This window comes from Pan paniscus, chromosome 8 (genome assembly GCF_029289425.2).
Source record: "Pan paniscus chromosome 8, NHGRI_mPanPan1-v2.0_pri, whole genome shotgun sequence".
In the NCBI taxonomy this organism is placed as follows: Eukaryota; Metazoa; Chordata; class Mammalia; order Primates; family Hominidae; genus Pan; species Pan paniscus.
This window is the reverse complement of record NC_073257.2, coordinates 104697309-104709494: the sequence shown is the minus strand read 5'-3', so window position 1 is coordinate 104709494 and position 12186 is coordinate 104697309. Positions and strand designations below refer to the sequence as shown.

Genomic DNA, 12186 nt, shown 5'->3' with positions numbered 1-12186 from the left:
CAGAGCAAGATGCTTGTCTCAAAAGAAAAGAAACACCCTCTAGCAACCTAGCCGCCCACCACACTACTGAAAACCAAAAAGAAAGAGAAAATTTTGAAGACGACCAAAAACAGAAGACACATTAAATGCAGAGGAACGAAGATAAGAATTATACCAGGTTTTTCATTAGAAACTGTGCAAACCAGAAGACGATAAAGTGACATTTAAAAAATATTGAAAAAACCCACTTTTAACCAGAGTTCTATACTCAATGAAAATACTTTTCAAAAATGAAGGCAAAATGAATACTTCTTTAGAAAACAAACCTAACAATTTATTACCAACAGTCCTGTACTATAAGAAATATTGGCCAGGCACGGTGGCTCCTGCCTATAATCCCAGCACTTTGGGAGGCCGAGGTGAGCAGATCACCTGAGGTCGGGAGTTCAAGACCAGCCTGACCAACATGGAGAAGCCCCATCTCTACTAAAAAAACAAAAATTAGCCAGGCGTGGTGGTACATGCCTATAATCCTAGCTACTCGGGAGGCTGAGGCAGGAGAATCGCTTGAACCCGGGAGGCAGAGGTTGTGGTGAGCCTAAATCACACTACTGCACTCTAGCCTGGGCAACAAGAGTGAAACTCCATCTCAAAAAAAAAAAAAGAAAGAAAGAAAGAAAAGAAATGTTAAAGAGAGTTCTTAGGCCAGGCGCGGTCGTTCACGTCTGTAATCCCAGCACTTTGGGAGGCCAAGGTGGATCACTTGAGCCCAGGAGTTTGAGACCAGCCTGGGCAATATAGTGAGACCTTGTCTCTACAGGAAAAAGAAAAGAATTAGCCAGGCATGGTGGTGCACACCTGTAGTCCCAGCTCCTTGGGAGGCTGGGGTGGGAGGACTGCTTGAGCCCAAGAGGTAGAGGCTGCAGTGAGCTGTGATCATGCCACTATGCTCTAGCCTGGGTGACAAAGCAAGAGCTTGTCTCAAAAAAAAAAAAAAAAAAAGGAAGTTCTTTAAGCAAGAGTAATATGATATCACAGAATCTGGTATTATACACAAAGCAAAGAAATCTACACACAAAAAATGAAGATTCTGGAAATGACTAAAATTAAATATAAAAACTTTTTTACTTTTATTTTTGATCTCTATAAAAATTATTGACTTTCAAAAAGAAATATAGTGGAATGTATTATGGGTTTATTGCACATTTATGAATAAAAACAATCATAGAAAAGATTAAAGAGAAGAATTGAAAGTGTACTGTTACTAGGTTCTTCTTTTTTTTGAGACGAAGTTTCGCTCTTGTTGCCCAGGCTGGAGTGTAATAGGGCAATCTCAGCTCACTGCAACCTCCGCTACCCAGGTTCAAGCGATTCTCCTGCCTCAGCCTCCCGAGTAGCTGGGATTACAAGTGCCTGCCACCATGCCTGGCTAAATTTTTGTATTTTTAGTAGAGATGGGGTTTCACCACGTTGGCCAGGCTGGTCTCAAACTCTCGACCTCAGGTGATTGCCCGCCTTGGCCTCCCAAAGCGCTGGGATTACAGGCATGAGCCACTGCGCCCAGCCAATAGTCTTTTTTTTTTTAATTAAAAATTTTTTAAAAAGAAAATAAGTAAATAGTGTCCTATCATATATTAAAGAGGCATCAATATTGTTCGTAGAATTAATTAGCAGATATGAAAAAGTTCTTAAATGTTACAATTTTAAAAATATTGTGCACCCATAAAATATAGCTGTTTACACTCCTTAAAAAAAGAACCTGGTATACGGGCCGGGCGCAATGGCTCACGCCTGTAATCCCACCACTTTGGGAGGCCGAGGCGGGCGGATCACGAGGTCAGGAAATCGAGACCATCCTGGCTAACACGGCGAAACACTGTCTCTACTAAAAATACAAAAAATTAGCTGGGTGTGGTAGCAGACGCCTCTAGTCCTAGCTACTTTGGAGGCTGAGGCAGGAGAATCGCTTGAACCCAGGAGGCAGAGGTTGCAGTGAGCCGAGATCCTGCCATTGCACTCCAGCCTGGGCGACAGAGCAAGACTCCATCTCAAAAAAAAAAAAAAAAAACAACCCTGATATACAAGGAGACAGCCCTTGATCCAAAACCAAGAGAAAAGACAGACAATAGAAAGAAAGAAAAACAACAACAACAACAACAAAGCACCAGTGCGGTGGTGAGAGAGGTACCAGCAGGAGCAGCGCTGCAGCCGGGGTCTGGGGCTGACCCGTCTGACTTCCCGTCCGTGCCAAGCCCACTCGAGCCGCAGCCATGTCTGGGGACGAGATGATTTTTGATCCTACTATGAGCAAAAAGAAAAAGAAGAAAAAGAAGCCTTTTATGTTAGATGAGGGAGCGGATACCCAAACAGAGATAACCCAGCCTTCAGAAACAGAAGTGGGGCCAGAGCCAACTGAGGACAAAGATTTGGAAGCTGATGAAGAGGACACTAGGAAAAAAGATGCTGCTGGTGATCTAGATGACTTGAACTTCTTTAATCAAAAGAAAAAGAAAAAAAAACTAAAAAGATATTTGATATTGATGAAGCTGAAGAAGGTGTAAAGGATCTTAAGATTGAAAGTGATGTTCAAGAACCAACTGAACCAGAGAATGACCTTGACATTATGCTTGGCAATAAAAAGAAGAAGAAGAAGGTCAAGTTCCCAGATGAGGATGAAATACTAGAGAAAGATGAAGTTCTAGAAGAGGAAGACAGCAAAAAAGATGATGGTATCTCATTCAGTAATCAGACAGGCCCTGCTTGGGCAGGCTCAGAAAGAGACTACACATATGAGGAGCTACTGAATCGAGTGTTCAACATCATGAGGGAAAAGAATCCAGGTATGGTTGCTGGGGACATAAGGAAATTTGTCATGAAACCTCCACAGGTCGTCCGAGTAGGAACCAAGAAAACGTCTTTTGTCAACTTTACACATATCTGTAAACTATTACATCATCAGCCCAAACATCTCCGTGCATTTTTGTTGGCTGAATTGGGTACAAGTGGTTCTATAGATGGTAATAACCAACTTGTAATCAAAGGAAGATTCCAACAGAAACAGATAGAAAATGTCTTGAGAAGATATATCAAGGAATATGTCACTTGTCACACGTGCCGATTACTGGACACAATCCTGCAGAAGGACACGCGAATCTATTTCCTACAGTGCGAAACTTGTCATTCTAGATGTTCTGTTACCAGCATCAAAATCAGCTACCAGGCTGTAATGGGCAAGTGAGCACACCACCGTGCCAAAGCTAACTAATTTGCTAATCACTGATTTTGCAAAGCGTGTTGTGGAGATGTGGCTGGACAGGTTTGCCATCAGAGTGGATATACCGTTGTATTAAAAACAAGATAAAAAACCTGCCAAGATTTTTGGCGAGTGGTTGATTGGTCTGAAGTGCTTACAAGACGCTGATGCTCAAGCTGTTGACATACTCATTGCCTACTTTAACACCTGTCAGAGAAACATGATATGAGGTAAGGAGGTGCTTTTTAAAAATTGTTCATAGGTTTCTGTAAAATGCAAGATAAATTAAAGTTATTATAACTGTGAAAAAAAAAAGCACCATACAGCTAATGGAGTTGCAAAACAAGATTTTGAGACAGGGTCTTGCTCTGTATCTAGGCTGGAGTGCAGTAGTGTGATTATATCTCACTGCAGCTTCAACTCCTGGGCTCAGGTGATCCTCCCACCTCAGCCTCCCAAGTAGCTAGGACTACAGGTGCATGCCACCATACTGGTGTCATTTTTAAATGTTTTGTAGAGACGGGGTCTCCCTATGTTGCCCAGGCTGGTCCTGAACTCCTGGCCTCAAGCAGTCCTTCCACCTCAGCCTCCCAAAGTGCAGGGATTATAGGCCACAGCCACCAGGCCCAGCCCAAGCAAGATTTTTAAAAATTGAATTTTCAAAAACTTTAAAGACAAGATGGAGTACTTTGGCTGGAAACTATAAAAAGTAATCGGATGGAAATTCTAGAATTGAAAAATGCAAAAAATTACAAACGAGATGGATTTACTTACTGGCTATTCAGTTAAAAAGAGAAAAAGACTGGGTGATAGTTGTAAGAAAATAGTTACAGTTGACCCTTGAAAAACATGGGCTTGAACCGTGTGGATCCACTTATACATAGATTTTCTTCCACCTCTGCTGCTCCTGAGACAGCAAGACCAACCCTTCCTCCTCCTCCCCCCCCTTCTTCCTCTTCCTCCTTTTCCTCCTCCTCAGCATGAAGACCATAAAGACAAATACCTTTATGATGATCCACTTCCACTTAATAGTAAATATATTTTCCTTATGACTTTTTAAATAACATCTTATTCCCTGTAGCTTACTTATTGTAAGAATACAGTATATAATACATATACAAAATATGTGTTAATGGACTGTTTATGTTATCAGTAAGGCTTCCAGTCAACAGTAAGCTATTCATAGCTGAGCTCTGGGGGGAGTCAAAAGTTATACACGGCTGGGCACGGTAGCTCACGCCTGTAATCCCAGCTACTCGGGAGGCTGAGGCAGGAGAATCGCTTGAACCCTGAACCCAGGAGGCGGAGGTTGCAGTGAGCCAAGATCATCCCACTGCGCTCCAGCCTGGCAACAGAGCAAGACTCCATCTTAAAAAAAAAAAAAAAGTTATACACAAATTTTCGACTGCATGGGGTGGGACAGCACCCTAACCCCTGCATTATTTAAGGGTCATCTGTTACTAAGGCATGGGTAGGCAAAAGGATGAGAAACATAAAGAGGTTATGGTAAAGAAGTCTAACATACATGTAACTGGCATCTCGGAAAAAAAGAATGGGACTGAAGCTCTATGTATTAGTCAGCTCATGCTGCCATAAAATACCATAGAATGGGTGGCTTTTTTTTTAGATGGAGTTGTGCTCAGTCTGGAGCAGAGTGGCGCAACCTCGGCTCACCGCAACCTCCGCCTCCCAGGTTCAAGCCATTCTCGTGCCTCAGCCTCCCAAGTAGCTGAGACTACAGATGCGTGCTATCATGCCTGGCTAATTTTTGTATTTTTAGTAGAGACGTGGTTTCACCATGTTAGCCAGACTGGTCTCGAACTCCTGACCTCAGGTGATCCTTCTGGCTTGGCCTCCCAAAGTTCTGGGATTACAGGTGTGAGCCACCACGCCCAGCCAGAATGGGTGGCTTGAACAGAAATGTTTTCAAATTGTGGAGGCTGGAAGTCTGGGATCAGGGTGCCAGCACAGTTGGGTTCTGGTGAGAGCTCACTTCCTGGGTTGCAGATGGTGCTTTTTCGCTGTGTTCTTACATGGCAGAGTGGGATGCGGGGTAAAGGGCGCTCTCTGGTATTTCTTTACAAGCACACATTCTGTAGTATCAGAACCCCACCCTCAAGACCTCATTAAACCTTAATTCACTTCTTATAGGGCCTATTTCCAAATACATTCACATTGAGAGTTAGGGCTTCAATATGTGGATTGGGGGGTGGGGAGACACAATTAGGTCTATAGCACTGTATAAACCCTAAGCAGGATACATACAAAGTCACACTGAGGTATATCAGAGAAAAACTGCTAAAAACCAAAGATGAAGAAATATCTTAAAACTAACCAAAGAGCAGAGGCAGGTAGATTGCTTTGAGCCCAGGAGTTCAAGACCAGCATGGGCAATATAGCAAAACCCTGTCTCTACTAAAAATACAAAAACGAACTGGGCATGATGGTGCGTGCCTATATTCTTAGCTACTCAGGAGGCTGAGGTAGGAGGATGGCTTGAGCCTGGGAGATGGAGGTTGGAGTGAGCTGAAATCGTGCCATTGCATTCCAGACTGAGTGACAGAGCCAGACCCCGTCTCAAAGAAAAAAAAAAAGTAACCAAGGAGAAAAAGATTATTTTCATAGGAACAATAATTAAAATGACTATGATTTTGCAACAGAAAAAATTGAAGCAGACAATGGCATGATGCTTTCAAATAACTGAATGAGGTGAGGTCAGTAGGAATGGTGGCATAAGGGCCTCTAAAAACCTATTCCTCCATAAAAGCAATGAGAATATTGAGATAACTTGTAAAATAAAAATTTTCAGAATTCTGAAATTAACCAAAGCTTTGCAACAACCCAAGGAACTTTTTTTTTTAAGGCTGTATCTCAGTAAGAATGGTGAGCTTTGTGGTGTTTTAACTTGCCTTATTCTCAACACTCTCCTCAACTCCTCATTAGTCTTCAAAACCAACAGTTCTACAATCATAGTGAAGACCAGTAGCCTAGCAGCCACTTGCTAGGACCGAATGGGTTTGGAGATCCCCAAAATAGCATTATTTAAGAACTGTCCTTATTTGGCCTGTCTGACAATTCCCTGGAAACCCTCATTCACAAGACTTGCCTTGGCCAGCCACGGTGGCTCAGGCCTATAATCCCATTGCTTTGGGAGGCTGAGGTGGAAGGATTGTGTGAGGCTAGGCGTTCAAGACCAGCCTGGGCAACAGAGTGAGACACTGCCCCTACAACAAATAAAAAAAAATTAGGTGTGGTGGCACACACCTGTAGTCTCAGCGACTCAGGAGGCTGAAGCAGGAGAATTGCTTGAGCCCAGGAGTTCGAGGCTTCAGTGAGCTATGGTCACACCACTGCACTCCAACCTGGGTGATAGAGCAAGACCCTGTCTCGAAAAAAAAAAAAACAAATGTTTGCCTTTATTTGACCCAACTCAGACCCCGCTCGGTGAGAATAGCCTTTCACCTGGGACATTTGTTGAAAATAATCAGTAGCATGGCTAACATGCAGCTAACTAAGGTAGTGGTAACATTTGAGGCAAACAAGCTGCCCCCCAGCCAAAATAAACAAACAAAAAAAAAAACCCATCGAAAGAAGAGCTAGGGAATGAGGTGTCCATAGGAGGCTTTCAAGACTGCTGACATGACTGGGTGCAGTGGCGCACAACTGTAATCCCAGCACTTTGGGAGGCTGAGACAGGCAGATCACCTGAGGTCAGGAGTTCGAGACCAGCCTGGCCAACATGGTGAAACCCCGTCTCCACTAAAAATACAAAAATTAGGGGCTGGGTGCAGTGGCTTATGCCTGTAATCCAGCACTTTGGGAGGCCAGGGCTGGCGGATCACCTGAGGTCGGAAGTTCGAGACTAGCCTGACCAACATGGTGAAACTCTATCTCTACTAAAAATACAAAAATTATCCAGGCATGGTGGCGGGCCCCTGTAATCCCAGCTACTCGGGATGCTGAGGCAGGAGAATTGCTTGAACCCAGGAGGCAGAGGTTGCAGTGGGCCGAGATTGCGCCATTGCACTCCAGACAGGGCAACAAAAGCTAAGCTCCATCTCAAAAAAACAAAAAAACTGCTGACATATTCATGGGACTCTAGAAGGCCATGCACATACATGGGCTTATGTGCATGCTCAAATCTGTCCACATGCCAGGAAAGACCTAAGAAGGTCCTAAGTTCTAACACAACATCTGGCTGACCTTGAGGCACTGCAAAAAAATGATGAAAGCTAAGTCAGCATTTTTAAATGCCTGCCTGAGTGTGAAGGGTGCCCCAACACAAACATACACAGAGCCTCTTGGAAATGGCTGGGAGGGTAAATAGATTCAGTCATTTAAGTAACTATCTAATCACTAGCTGACCACTAAGCTAAGTGAGCAGAAAATTCAGTGACAAAGAAGACATACTTCACAGATTCATTTGGAAAAGCCACTAAAAAAAAACCCAACATCAACAACAACAAAAAAACAACATCAACAAGTCCTTAGAAGGGGAAATACTTTGATTTCCAGAGTAGTCACATTGTATTATTAGAAATGTCAGTTTTTGGCCCGGTATGGTAGTTCATGCCTGTAATCCCAGCACTTTGAGACGCTGAGGCAGGCGGGACATTTGAGGTCAGGAGGTTGAGACCAGCCTGGCCAACATGGTGAAACCTCGTCTCTACTAAAAATACAAAAATTAGCCAGGCGTGGTGGCACATGCCTTTAGTCTCAGCTACTCGGGAAACTGAGGCATGAGAACTGCTTAAGTCCGGGAGGCAGAGGTTGCAGTGAGCTGAGATAGCAACAGTGCACTCCAGCCTAGGCAACAGTGAGACTCTATCTCAAAAAACAACAACAAAAAAGAAATGTCAGGTTTCTGTATAAAATTATGAGACAAGCAAAGAAATAAAGTATTGTTCTTACACAGGAAAATAGCAATCTATAGAAACTATACTTGAGGATATTTTAAATGTGTTCAAAGCATTAAAGGAAATCATGTTTTTAAAAATGTTAAAAGTGTAATAACTGAAATTAAAAATTCACTAGAGGGACTCACAAGCAAATGTGATTAAGTAAAAACCAAGACTCAGCAAAAGTCTTTTTGGATCCATTGGATCTCTAGGAAACACCAGAATTATCAGTGAAGAATATATTAAATGGCTCAAGGCCTACTGTCAGGCATATTTATATGGCTTGACAGTAAAACTCCTAGACCTGGTTCCTGTTTCTGCAACGAGGTGTTCCTTTAGAGTCAACAATAACTCACAAACAAAACCTACAAGTTCATGCAGGAGACATCTTGAAGTTCTTAAAAAAGTCAGTTGAAGAAAAATTGAAGAAAAGTCAATTGTGATTGTCTAGTCTGAGGAACAGAAAGGAAGAAGGATAAATAAAAATGAATAGAACATCAGAGACCTGTGGGACATTATCAAGTATACCAACATACACATAATGAGAGTCCTAGTAGAAGAGAAAAGGACAGAAATAATATTTGAAGAAACAATTTGCTGAAAAACATTTTTTGCTGAAAAACAAAATAAATTTGCTGAAAAACATTTATCTCCATATCCAAGAAGCTCAATGAACTCCAACTAGGACAAACTTAAAAAGATCCACACCTATACACATCATCATAATCAAACTGTCAAAATCCAAAGAAAAGAGTCTTGAAGAAAGAGAAATGCAATTAATCATTTAGAAGAGCCCCTTCACATGATCAACAGCTGACTTCTTATCAGTAACCATGGAGGCCAGAAAGCCATAGGATGACATTCAAAGTGCTGAAAAAAAGACTGTCAACCAAGAATTTTATGTCCAACAAAACCAACCTTCAAAGATGAAGCAAAATGTAAGTCATTCCCAGATAAACAAAACTGAGACAATTTGTCATTAGCAAACCTGTCACACAAGAAATACTAAAGGGAGTCCGTCGTGAAATGAAGGAACACGAGACAGTAATTTGAGACCACATGAAGAAATAAAGAGCACTGGTAAAGGTAACTAAATAGATAAATATAAAAGACCATATGAATATATTTTTGCTTATAATTCTTTTTTTCTTTTAAATGATTTTAAAGACTACTGCATAAAGTTATAATTATAAACCTGTGCTGATGGGCACACAATGTATGAAGATGTAATTATGACAACATTGCAAAGAAGGGGAAAGGGAACAGAGCTACATAGGAGCTAGATTTTGTATACTATTGATATTAAGTTGGTAGTAACCTAAACTAGATTGTTAAATTAAGTTGTTAATTGTAATCTCCAAAACAACAAGGGAAATGACTCAAAAATATACATAGTAAAAAAAAAAGAAATGACAAAGGAATTAAAATGGTATATTAGAAAATATCTATTTAATACAAAAGAGGACAATAATGGAAAATAGAAAGGAAAAATGACATAAGACATATAGAGAACACAGCAAAATGGCAGACATAATTCCTTCCTTAATAGTAATGACTTGAAATTGATTAAACACCCCAGTCAAAAGTAAGAGAATGGCAGAATGGATTTAAAAAATGATTCAACTATATGTTGTCTTACAAGTGACACACTAGATTCAAAGACATGAATATGTTGAAAGTAAAAGGTTGGCAGCCAGGCGTGGTGGCTTACGCCTGTAATCCCAGCACTTTGAGAGGCCAAGGCAGGTGGATCACGAGGTCAGGAGTTCGAGACCAGCTTGGCCAACATAGTGAACCCTGTCTCTACTAAAAATACAAAAATCAGCCAGGTATGGTGGCATGAGCCTGTAGTCCCAGCTACTCAGGTGGCTGAGGCAGGAGAATTGCTTGAACCTTGGAGGCGGAGGTTGCAATGAGCCGAGACCATGCCATTGCCCTCCAGCCTGAGTGACAAGTGAGACTCCATCTCAAAAAAAAAAAAAAAAAAGATGGCAAAAGCTATACCATGCATACAGTAACTCAGAGAGAACTGCAGTGGCTATTCTAATATCCCACAAAATAGATTTTAAGGCAAAAATTGTTACCAGTTATAAAAAGGGATATATTTTAATGATAAAATAGCAATTTATTAGCAAGGCATAACTACAAACATATGTAATTAACAACAGAACCCCAAAATACATGAAACAAAAAAATAACAGAATTGAAGAGAGAAACAGACAATTAAAAAATAACAGTTGGAGACTTAAATATGCCACTTTTACTAATAAAACAAATAGGCGGAAGATCAAGAGGGTAATAAAAGACTTGAACAATACTATAATCCAATTAGACCTAACAGATTTTTATAGAACATTCTACCAAACAACAGTATAAGATACATTTTTCTCAAGTGGGAATGGAACATTTCCAGGATAGACCATATGTTAGGCCATAAAACAAATCTCAATACATTTAAATTGACTGCAGTAATACCAAGTATTTTTCTCCAACTATAATGGAACAAAATTAGAAATAAACAACAGAAGGACATTTGAGAAGTTCACAAATATGAGGAAATTAGACAACACACTCCTAAATAACCCGTTGGTTAAAGAAAAAGTCACAAGGGATATTATAAAATACTATGAGAGGAATGAAACAAATATACAACATACCAAAATTTATGGGATGTAACTAAAGCAGTGCTGAGGAAGAAATTTATAGTTGTACATACCTATATATATTATATAACTACACCTACATACATATATGTATGTATGTATGCATATGTGTATCAAGTGATCCTCCTGCCTTAGCCTCAGCTGGGACTACAGGTGTGTGTCACCATACTCAGCTAATTTTTTTTTTTTTGAAATGGGATCTCACTCCATCACTCAGGCCAAGATGCGGTGGCACAATCTCGGCTCACTGCCACCTCTGCCTCCTGGGCTCAAGCAATCCTCCCACCTCAGCCTCCCCAAGAAGCTGGGAATAGAGACATGCTCCACCACCCCCAGATAATTTTTTCTATTTTTGGTAGAGATGGGGGTCCCACCAGGTTGCCTAGGCTGGTCTTGAACTCCCAAGCTCAAGTGATCTGCCTGCCTTTGACTCCCAAAGTGTTGGATGAAAGGCGTGAGCCACTGCACCCAGCCAAATTTTTAATTTTTTTTGTTTCTAGAGATGGGGTCTTGCTATGTTGCCCAGGCTGCTCTCACATTCCTGACCTCAAGTGATCCTCCTGCCTCAGCATCCAGAGTAGCTGAGATTATAGGCACAAGCCACCGTTTAAAATTTTCTAGTTTTACATGTGATTTCCTCTTTGATCAGTAGGTTTAGAAGTGTGTTGTTTATCGTTTCTCGGCCTTTTGGCTAAGATCAAGTGTAGAAGTGTGTTGTTTAATTTCCAAATATTTGGACATATTTGGGGAATTAAACTTGACTTAAAATTGAGTTAAACTTGAAGTCAATAATACATAGTTGGAAAATCCCCAACTATGTATTATTGACTTCAAGTTGTATGACTTGTATTGACTTCAAGTTGTGTGTATTGTTGACTTCAAGTTGTATGTATTGACTTCATACTTGTATGATTTCAATTCTTTAAAACTTGTGGAGTTGTTTTTTAATGACCCAGAATATAGTTCATATTGTTTGAATGTTTCAAGCACTTCACAAATAATATATTCCCCTATTGTTGGGTATATTGTTCTATAAATATTCATTAGGTCAAGGTGGTTGACAGAGTTGTCAGGTCTTCAATATCTTTATTGATTTTCTCTCTAGTTCTGTTACTTAAAATGCTCAAGTCTCTAGCTATAACTGTGGATTTGTTTATTTCTCCTTTCAGTCCTGTCAGTTTCTAGCACCTCTGTTGTTAGGTACATACATATGTAGAATTGTTATACCTCTTTGTGAATTAACATCTTTATCATTATGTAATGTTCCTTTTTATCCTTGGTGACATTCCTCATTCTAAAGTCAACTTTGGTAGTAATATAGACACTCTAGCTTTCTTTTGATGAGGGTTTGTGTGTCTTTTCCCATCCTTTTCTTGTTTATCTGTATATATCT

At 40.6% G+C, this 12186-nt stretch overlaps 2 pseudogenes; both read left to right on the top strand.

The window, feature by feature from the left end:
* Nucleotides 1–1168: 1168 nt before the first annotated feature.
* LOC100988960 (eukaryotic translation initiation factor 2 subunit 2-like) lies at nt 1169–3556 on the top strand (annotated as a pseudogene).
* A 7908-nt stretch (nt 3557–11464) lies between these two features.
* On the top strand, nt 11465–11627 carry LOC112441118 (U2 spliceosomal RNA; annotated as a pseudogene).
* The last annotated feature ends 559 nt before the right edge of the window (nt 11628–12186 follow it).